General features: G+C 36.9%; 3 non-coding genes and 2 pseudogenes across 3 annotated transcripts; 2 read left to right on the top strand and 3 right to left on the bottom strand.

The window, feature by feature from the left end:
* Window positions 1-2,087: 2,087 nt before the first annotated feature.
* On the bottom strand, window positions 2,088-2,201 carry LOC149875872 (5S ribosomal RNA; annotated as a pseudogene).
* A 108-nt stretch (window positions 2,202-2,309) lies between these two features.
* Window positions 2,310-2,694, bottom strand: LOC149875871 (histone H2A, orphon-like; annotated as a pseudogene).
* Window positions 2,695-8,050: 5,356 nt separating this feature from the next.
* Window positions 8,051-8,248, top strand: LOC149875870 (U2 spliceosomal RNA). The gene has a single exon (XR_016449003.1). It is a non-coding gene; the product is annotated as a U2 spliceosomal RNA (small nuclear RNA).
* A 110-nt stretch (window positions 8,249-8,358) lies between these two features.
* Window positions 8,359-8,522, top strand: LOC149875869 (U1 spliceosomal RNA). Its single transcript, XR_016449006.1, has one exon. It is a non-coding gene; the product is annotated as a U1 spliceosomal RNA (small nuclear RNA).
* A 1,433-nt stretch (window positions 8,523-9,955) lies between these two features.
* Window positions 9,956-10,074, bottom strand: LOC149875868 (5S ribosomal RNA). Its single transcript, XR_016448997.1, has one exon. It is a non-coding gene; the product is annotated as a 5S ribosomal RNA (ribosomal RNA).
* Between the last annotated feature and the right edge of the window lie 67 nt (window positions 10,075-10,141).

Below are 10,141 nucleotides of genomic sequence, written 5' to 3'. Positions count from 1 at the left end.
TTTTACCACGCTCTGCGAGTTTGTGATTGGAAAAATGCAGATACAGTGTGAAAGAAAGAAAGAAAGAAAGAAAGAAAGAAAGAAAGAAAGAAAGAAAGAAAGAAAGAAAGAAAGAAAGAAAGAAAGAAAGAAAGAAAGAAAGAAAGAAAGAAAGAAGAAAGAAAGAAAGAAAGAAAAGAAAGAAAGAAAGAAAGAAAGAAAGAAAGAAAGAAAAGAAAGAAAGAAAGAAAGAAAGAAAGAAAGAAAGAAAGAAAGAAAGAAAGAAAAGAAAAAAGAAAGAAAGAAAGAAAGAAAGAAAGAAAGAAAGAAAGAAAGAAAGAAAGAAAGAAAGAAAGAAAAAAGAAAGAAAGAAAGAAAGAAAAAAGAGAAGAGAGAGAGAGAGAAAGAAAGAAAGAAAGAAAGAAAGAAAGAAAAAGAAAGAAAAAAAGAGAAGAAAGAAAGAAAAGAAAGAAAGAAAGAAAGAAAGAAAAAAGAAAGAAAGAAAGAAAGAAAGAAAGAAAGAAAGAAAGAAAGAAAGAAAGAAAGAAAGAAAGAAAGAAAAGAAAGAAAGAAAGAAAGAAAAGAAAGAAAGAAAAGAAAGAAAGAAAAAGAAAGAAAGAAAGAAAGAAAGAAAAGAAAAAAAAGAAGAAAGAAAAGAAAAGAAAGAAAAGAAAGAAAGAAAGAAAGAAAGAAGAAAGAAAGAAAAAAGAAAGAAAAGAAAGAAAGAAAGAAAGAAAGAAAGAAAAAGAGAAAGAGAAAGAAAGAAAGAAAGAAAGAAAGAAAGAAAGAAAGAAAAGAAAGAAAGAAAAAAAAAAAAAAAAAAAAAAAAAGAAAGAAAAGAAAAAAAAAAAAAAAATAATCGCAAAGAGGCAACCAAATAAGCATAGGAGCGACGAGAATCGTTTCAACGTGACAACCAGCAAGCGTGATCGACCGGTTACAATCCCGGAAATCACTCGACGGCGGAACAAAATGTGACAGTCACAACAGTGAAAACGATTAGTATAATAAAAAACAATGACGATAATAATAGTTAAAATAACAAACAGTAGCAATAAGAAAATCGATATCAATAGTGACAACGAAAATAATGACAACGATGAAGATAACAATAACGACAATAACAAAAATTAACGATAGCATCGATAAACTAACGATAATAGTAATACTGACAATAGCAACGACCACAAAAAAATAAGCATTAGCAATAACGATCTAACAGTAACAATAGTAACAACAACAGCAGCAGCAACAGTAACAACAATTGTCAACCATTTATGCATATCGCATATTGGATTCTGGTGCGGTGAAATGCATTCTTTTACTACCGTTCATTATTTTTTCATGAAAACAGCTCTGATTCCTACGTGTTGATCTTAGAAAGAAACGACAACGACCGAAACATTTTGGCAAGTTGACACGTCAATACGCAACGTTGCCAGAGATCGTAACGACGATTGACGAATCTTACAAATTTTTGCTCTTCAAAGCTAGTTTTGCAGTCTTTTCGTCATTTCGACAAAACTAGGGAACATTGACATCGTGCAACTTTAGACTTGCGAGGGTTTCTTTCATGGCCGCCGAGAGGACGGGGAAGATTCCCGGGTATCCCCGTGTATCTACAAACAATATTTAAAAATCATTTTTTTAAAAGATTTAAATAGTTTTGACTTTTAAAAGATTTCATTAACTTTCGTTTTTAATTTTTAATGACTAGAGCACACTTCTATTTGGTCCTGGGTATGTAATTGATCACAACGAGGGCCCCTTAAGAAACTTCCCCTGGGCCCTCGTTGACTATGGTGGCTATAGTCCCTTTAACCGTTGCCCTTGTTGTTCAGCATCAAAACTAGCTTTCTGGCTTTTGTGCGAGGAAAAGAGCGCCATTTTCTTTTCCCTCAGAGATGCGGAACGGAAGAAGCGCCCTCACACACCTTTCGACCAGTCGCTCCCCTTTCAATCGACACCACCCAGGCAGGGCCGTGTTTATGCATATTCTTTTGCAGGGGATGAGTTCTGTGTATCTTAGAGTCAACTGAAAAAGCAGATTTTGTAAAGAAAAGGGAGTCCCCTTTGGCGACTTTTTTTTTTTCGTAAACGGTTGCAAAAGCCTACGGCACCAGGAGTTCCCAGGCGGTCACCCATCCAAGTACTACCCTGGCCCGACGATGCTTAACTTCCGTGATGGACAGACAGTATATCACCGTGGTATGGTCGTAGGCAATAGTGTACGGCTTTAATTTAAAATTTAAAGTTTCTAACGCCTTAACAATAATTTTTAACGGATGTGTGGCTATGAAAATAGCCTTTTGTGTTGTTTATACCGCCGTTTACTGGGCTGCTGGCTTTGGAACCTTCTCGTTCTTTTTGGGAAGCAACACAGCTTGAATGTTTGGCAACACACCGCCGCTCGCAATTGTAACACCTGACAACAACTTGTTTAACTCTTCGTCGTTGCGAACAGCTAGCTGTAAGTGACAATGATCCTGGCTTTTTTGTTATCGCGTGCAGCATTACCAGCTAACTCTAAGATTTCGGCGGAGAGGTATTCCAAAACTGCAGCTAAGTAGACCGGTGCGCCTGAACCGATGCGATTGGCGTAATGCCCTTTGCAAAAATCGGTGAACGCGACCAACAGGAAACTGAAGACCCGCTCTAAAAGATCGAGTTTTTGCCTTGGCCTTAGCTTTTCCTCCTTTTTCCACGTCCTGACATTTTATTTTCTAACACAAGCAGGAGCGGACAGAACGACCAGAGATCTCGTGCGCCTTTTTTTATTTTAAACAGCAAAAAGTTTGCTATTCTTATCAAAATAGAGTGGTCTCAAAGTCAACCTTTTTTTAACCAATAGTAAAAAAGAAATAAACGATGCTCAAACAACTTAATCTTTTAAGAACCAATAGAAGTGCATATGACGCAAGAGTTTTCAAGTTGAAGGCTGCAGACTTTATCTTAAATTAAATCCAGTTGCAATGCAATGAAAACAAACGAAAAGAATTTTTACTGTTAGGCCCGTCGAAATGTCAGACGCACAAAAAACCGGAGGAAAACAAGCGCCAAAGGTGGCGAAAAAAGGCGAGAAGCGCGCCGGTAAGAAAGGTGGTAAAATCGCTGGAACTGGTGACAAGAAGCGCAAGAGAAAGAGACGAGAGTCTTATGCCATTTACATTAACGTCCTGAAGCAAGTTCACCCTGATGTCGGTGTTTCTTCTAAAGCAATGAGCATCATGAATTCTTTCGTGAACGACATTTTCGAAAGAATTGCTTCTGAAGCTTCGCGGCTCGCCCTTCAAAATAAGAAATCTACGATCTCTTCGCGTGAAATTCAAACCGCCGTGCGCCTTTTACTTCCCGGTGAACTTGCTAAACACGCAGTGAGCGAAGGCACCAAGGCTGTTACCAAGTACACCAGCAGTAAGTCATCAAAATCCGCTCAAACGGCTATTTTTATAGCCACGCATCTTTTAAAAACATTAGACGCATTAACGAAATAGGTTCAAATGAAAATATCTGTTGCAATCGCTATATTTAATTGTGCAAACAATGCCAAGTGCAGAATAGCTAAACTAGCTGCTAAAATAAAACACTTAAACTGCTGCATCCGTCCTAGGCTATGAACAACTTAAAACCTTTTTTTTTTCTTCTTCCAAAATTGCTCTCAAACTCCCCTTTTCTAGAATATACATCGACCTAAAAAGCACGGAGCAGTTACCGGTGAGGTTACTGTGACTTTCAAACTCAATTAGTGTAATTGTTACTACCTGACAAAGTCCTAAATGCCGCGCAACGTTTTAAAGAAATGTGTACCTATGAAAATAGCCGTTTGATGAAGGATTGAGCAGTACAGGTTATTTCTTGTCCATTTTTGCGGTGGCACTCTTTGCAGCGACTTTCTTCTTAGGTGCTGTTTCAGCTTTCTTTACCGCCAACTTAGCAACCATTATTGGCGCTCCTTTTTAACTGGAGCGCATAAATGACGCCAGCGCGACTAATCTTAGTGAGAGCAGTTCTACTTTTGAAAGTGTATGAGCAACGCTGGCTTCTAAAAATCCATTAGTCGATTGTCGCTATACCTATGCTGCCACGCAAACTCAATAGTGGTGGGGATCACAAACACGCAAGATAGTACGACTGCAAGAATATTTAATGCGTTGGCAAAGTGTTCAAAGTATTCAAATGTTGTCAGCAAAATTGTTACATCAACGGGTAAAGAAAACTGACGTTCTGTAAAGCTATCAAAATGTATCAAGGTGTAGAAAAAGTCTAATTAAAACAGTTAATAGTACCGCTGTCATTTTGTAGATGATTTATGGATTATGTTAGTTATGGAAAAATAATTGGTGCATGAAAGGGTCAATGGGATAGTTACGAAACTACAAATGTTGTTAATGTTTGTAAGAAAATAAGACCGAGGAAGTAGACACAGTGTAATATCGTCAGTACAAATCATAATCTGATCACAATCGGAAAAAAAAGAAGAAGAAGAATACAGTTTTGTTTGTAAATTTTTTTTTAATGACTCATAAAAAGGCTTGGGTACTAGTGATAACCCACAAGCTCTAAAATATCTAAAAAGATGCACTGTCTTCCGACCAGAGTTTGGCACGGAAAAAACACATACTACAATTTAGTCACTGTGTATTAAGGTATGCATCAAATACTTGCCAATCGCATTTGGTTCATTTCGGGGTTTCGGGAAGGGAATGATAAAAAAAAAAAGAAAGAATTCGCAACTGAGCGTCCGCGGTGCACCCATCTTACTAGGCTGCGCGAGTAAGCAGAAACCGTTACTATGCTCTTAGCTAAACCAATGATATTTATACTAACTAGATGTAAAACTTCAAATAAATTTCGTAAGAAATTGTGAAGCAAGTTTTTTAAGTTTTTAAAGCCGGTAGCCTCTTTATTTAAACTGACAATAATTCGTTTGTTTTAATCGATGTTTTTATGATTATTCTGGCTGGCAAAAAAAAACTTGCTTGGCAAAAAAATATGCTTCACTGCGAAAGCGCGAGTTAAATATCTAGTTAATATACACTTAACCGCAAAATTAACGCACCACATACATTTCGATTTATTTTAATTGTGGTCATATATTTTGACAAACGTGTTAAGAATAGAACACATGAACACAGTTATTTCGATGATAATAATAAAAGCGACTTTGAGGATGGTGAGAAAAGAAAAGAAAAGAAAGAAAAACAAACTAAAACTAGAAATATGGTAAGTAATAGAATTAAGGTAAGTAACAAAATAAACTAAGATGATTATTGTTGTTATGCACACTAATACAGCTTAAAATGTAACATTTTTGACTTATCAATATCTAGTGTTGCCACATCTTGATGTTGTTGCAGCCAGACAGCACCGTGGATTTCTTTTAATTAGAGGTGTAATCGTTTCTTGAAGGATATCTTCACATACGCGGATAAGACTTTGTCGCAACTCGTCTAGGTGGTGGATGTTGACTTCTAACACAGCGTGCCATTATGCCCCAAAGATGCTCTCGGGTTCATATCTGGACTGCAAGCCGGCCACTCCAAAACTTGAATAGTAGCATTTTGTAAGTATTCAGTAACAACATGCGCCGTATGTCGCTAAGCATTATCTTACATAAGAAGGAATCCATCTCCCATGAACGATGCAAGAGGTACCAAAAAAGGTTTTAAAATGTCAGCTTATGTATCGTTGAGAAGTCAGAACAGACGTGTTACTACAAATGACAGTTATCATTAGACAACACGTGTGTTCATACTAACTTTATACATACTTTTTTCTTTTAAAAGTGAGGTTTAGTTACAGCAAAACGTGCTGCTTATGAAAAGCTGCTACAATTTGGAAACTAAAACGGAATAAAGCCTACAAATGACGTCACAATAAACATTATTATCGACTTTGTATTTGATAAATCCGGGAAATACGTAATATTTTTCAAAATAAGTCGGAATTTATAAGTGGTGCGTTAATTTTGCGGTAAAGTGCATATCATTGAGTTTAACAACGGTGCAGTGGTTACGCGCAGTCCTACTGAAATTTTTGGTGTTGGCGTAGCGTCAAGAGCAGAAAAGGTGCTTTTAGCTTGTTTCGAGATAAGAAAATAAAAAAAAGGGAAACTAAACAAATTAAATCCTGTTTTATCTTCTCATACAGTAGCTGATGCCAAAACCAAGACAAGTGACAAGTTTAGAGGAGTTCACACAGTTTTTTTAACGATTTTTCAAGAATGCTTTAAGGTAATAAAAAGTACTGTGCTATTTTATTTTCAATCTTTTCACCTTATTTTGGTGTTTGTGTTTTAAAATTTGAAGCAGTTTAACCCCTATTGTTGTGCCCACTTTACTTTTTCAAGTCTTCAAATACTTAAGAATAGTTTCTGATGAAAAAATCCTTTCAAAAATAAATTTTCATTTTTAGAAGCATCAACTTTATGAAGGAGTAGTCACAAAAGACTTTCATGAGTGCAGTTACAGAGTTTGTTCTGAGTTCCTGGATTATCCAGAATGCAAGTTGCAATACTCTTTAGAGCATCCCACTCAATGAATAAGAAGTGGGAAATTCTTCTTGATTTTATTGGTGAGTGAAACAGAAATAGGATCTTTCTAAGACTTTTACCTATTTCTTTAGTTTGTTCATAGCTTTGTTTCATTTACAGTTATACTGACACAACCCCAATAAAGTAATGCTTAATTAGGTATGCTTTTCACTGGACAATCTATAGCTTCTTTGGAATGATCCCTTTAATTCGATTAAAGATATGCGATAAAATTTTAAAAAAATTACATACTCATTACATTTTGAACTGAACCTTTTGTTTGGCTTTCTCACATTATGTTTTATAGAGTTACTGCTAAAGTTAACTCAGCCTCAGGTAGCAAGTCTGATTATTGAAAATAAGTTATTGAAAGAGAATTTTGAGTGTTGTCCTGGGGCAAGGTTAAGGGTTAAGTTAGGTTAGCAGAGCATATAATATTGAAGCAGTTAAAGTTTCAAGAAAAAGGTAAGTCATGTTTCTTCGATAGTTTACCAGAACCATTTTTTAAAAGTGATAGTTTGAAAAAGTTGACCTTTAGCCAACAAGTAAACATCCTTTTAACTGACTTGGGAATTATATTTTTAAGTTTATTCTCCATCAATCCTGAGCTTCTAATTTGTACGCAAATACATTTGCAGGCTTAATTTAGGTTAGGTAATATGTTAAAAAATGTAATATTTAAAAAAAATACTTTGCTTATTGTTCCAGGTCTCATTAACTTTTACCACGCTCTGCGAGTTTGTGATTGGAAAAATGCAGATACAGTGTGCAAGGTATGTATGCTTTACCTTTGCTAACCTAATGCTGTGTCGGTTTAGTGTCATAAATTTTTTCATTTTCCATTTGTCATTTGATATTTTGTCAGTGGATGTTTTAGGTCACTTTTTAAAATTGTTTTACCTTTTTGTCAGTAAACATTTAAAGTGTTCATTTCTTGCAATAACTAAAGTATCTGAAAAATATTTTCTTGCTACTCAGTTTAAATTCTTAACTTAATTTGCACCATCCCAATTTTTAAACTTTCAAGCTTGTTTTTTTAGACTTTGTGAGGAATTACTACTTGGGAAAGGATCGAGGCTAATGACAAGCAAGTCCTCCTAAACTCTGCTGTTTCTTGGCGACCCTGGTGATGAATTAAAGTACTGTCATTACAACAGTTGAAAAGAACATTTAAATACAGAGGTTCTCAAAATGCTTTTTGACAGAGAAATCTGTCGGACGCTCATATACAGAGTTGATTTTCAGTTGTTCAACTTGGCCTTTGATCACATCTGCTGCCCAGCGTTAAATTTAAAAGCCTTTAAACGTTTTTTATGTTTTGGTTAATTGGGTTATTTTTGAAAGAAGCTTGTTATTTTTGAAAGAAGCTGGGTTATTTTTGAAAAAAAGCCCAAATGTTTTAGAGTGAAATTGATGCAGTACAAGAAAGCCATGTTTTCATCGTTGAAACTTAAAGTTACCCATCGACTTGATCATTCAAATGTCCACAAGTTTTTTCGTTGAGAGGGAGGGAGCCGGGACAAAGTCGTTGCAAAAAGTATCGCTTCTCGGCCTAATGGCTAAGATCAAGTGTAGTATCTGTTCTTATCAGTTTAATATCTGGTACGCCGGCATAGTCCGGCTCATATATTAATATTAATCTGATTTTTGGCATTTGGTCAAGGGATCGTAGGTTTACCTCGCCCTGACCGCGGGTTGCCTCGGCGTTGCACTACTGCTGAGCGCGGCCCATACTATAGAGAAGGAAAAAAAAAAAGCAAACAAACGGGACGATGCGGTGTGCAATCGAAAACCCACAATTGAGAAGATTGGGGCACGTCCGAGGCTGCCCACACAACGGGAAAAGCATACTTACCTGACGGGGAAGTAAACCTGATCAACATGGGGCTTCTTCCAGGGTGAGGCTCTTGCATTGCACTTCGCCTGGGCTGACCCCTGCGATTACCGCTAACGTCGGTAACTCGACCGTACAATTTCTGGTAGTGGGGGCCTGCGTTCGCGCTCGCCCCCTCCTCTAACGACTTAAAAAAAAAACCTCTCCTCTCACCCCTAAGAGTCTACTGCATATTTTGAGAGGCGCATACAAAGTCTGCTATAAGTGCAAATAAATTTTATTTATTTCAAAAGTTGTTGTTTTTTTTTTTTTGTTTTTTTTTTTTTTTGTACAAAATCAATAAAAATCTAAGAATCGCAAAGAGGCAACCAAATAAGCATAGGAGCGACGAGAATCGTTTCAACGTGACAACCAGCAAGCGTGATCGACCGGTTACAATCCCGGAAATCACTCGACGGCGGAACAAAATGTGACAGTCACAACAGTGAAAACGAGTCGCTGTAATAAAAAACAATGACGATAATAATAGTTAAAATAACAAACAGTAGCAATAAGAAAATCGATATCAATAGTGACAACGAAAATAATGACAACGATGAAGATAACAATAACGACAATAACAAAAATTAACGATAGCATCGATAAACTAACGATAATAGTAATACTGACAATAGCAACGACCACAAAAAAATAAGCATTAGCAATAACGATCTAACAGTAACAATAGTAACAACAACAGCAGCAGCAACAGTAACAACAATTGTCAACCATTTATGCATATCGCATATTGGATTCTGGTGCGGTGAAATGCATTCTTTTACTACCGTTCATTATTTTCATGAAAACAGCTCTGATTCCTACGTGTTGATCTTAGAAAGAAACGACAACGACCGAAACATTTTGGCAAGTTGACACGTCAATACGCAACGTTGCCAGAGATACGTAACGACGATTGACGAATCTTACAAATTTTTGCTCTTCAAAGCTAGTTTTGCAGTCTTTTCGTCATTTCGACAAAACTAGGGAACATTGACATCGTGCAACTTTAGACTTGCGAGGGTTTCTTTCATGGCCGCCGAGAGGACGGGGAAGATTCCCGGGTATCCCCGTGTATCTACAAACGATATTTTAAAAATCATTTTTTTAAAAGATTTAAATAGTTTTGACTTTTAAAAGATTTCATTAACTTTCGTTTTTAATTTTTAATGACTAGAGCACACTTCTATTGGTCCTGGGTATGTAATTGATCACAACGAGGGCCCCTTAAGAAAACTTCCCCTGGGCCCTCGTTGACTATGGTGGCTATAGTCCCTTTAACCGTTGCCCTTGTTGTTCAGCATCAAAACTAGCTTTCTGGCTTTTGTGCGAGGAAAAAGAGCGCCATTTTCTTTCCCTCAGAGATGCGGAGACGGAAGAAGCGCCCTCACACACCTTTCGACCAGTCGCTCCCCTTTCAATCGACACCACCCAGGCAGGGCCGTGTTTATGCATATTCTTTTGCAGGGGATGAGTTCTGTGTATCTTAGAGTCAACTGAAAAAGCAGATTTTGTAAAGAAAAGGGAGTCCCCTTTGGCGACTTTTTTTTTTTTTTTTCGTAAACGGTTGCAAAAGCCTACGGCACCAGGAGTTCCCAGGCGGTCACCCATCCAAGTACTACCCTGGCCCGACGATGCTTAACTTCCGTGATCGGACGAGAACGGGTGTATTCACCGTGGTATGGTCGTAGGCAATAGTGTACGGCTTTAATTTAAAATTTAAAGTTTCTAACGCCTTAACAATAATTTTTAACGGATGT

Source organism: Hydra viridissima, unplaced genomic scaffold (assembly GCF_058129835.1).
Source record: "Hydra viridissima isolate aposymbiotic clone 2 unplaced genomic scaffold, HvirCarnegie_v1 scaffold_126, whole genome shotgun sequence".
Classification (NCBI taxonomy): Eukaryota; Metazoa; Cnidaria; class Hydrozoa; order Anthoathecata; family Hydridae; genus Hydra; species Hydra viridissima.
The sequence above is the reverse complement of the archived record's forward strand: the minus strand, read 5'-3'. Positions and strand labels throughout refer to the sequence as shown.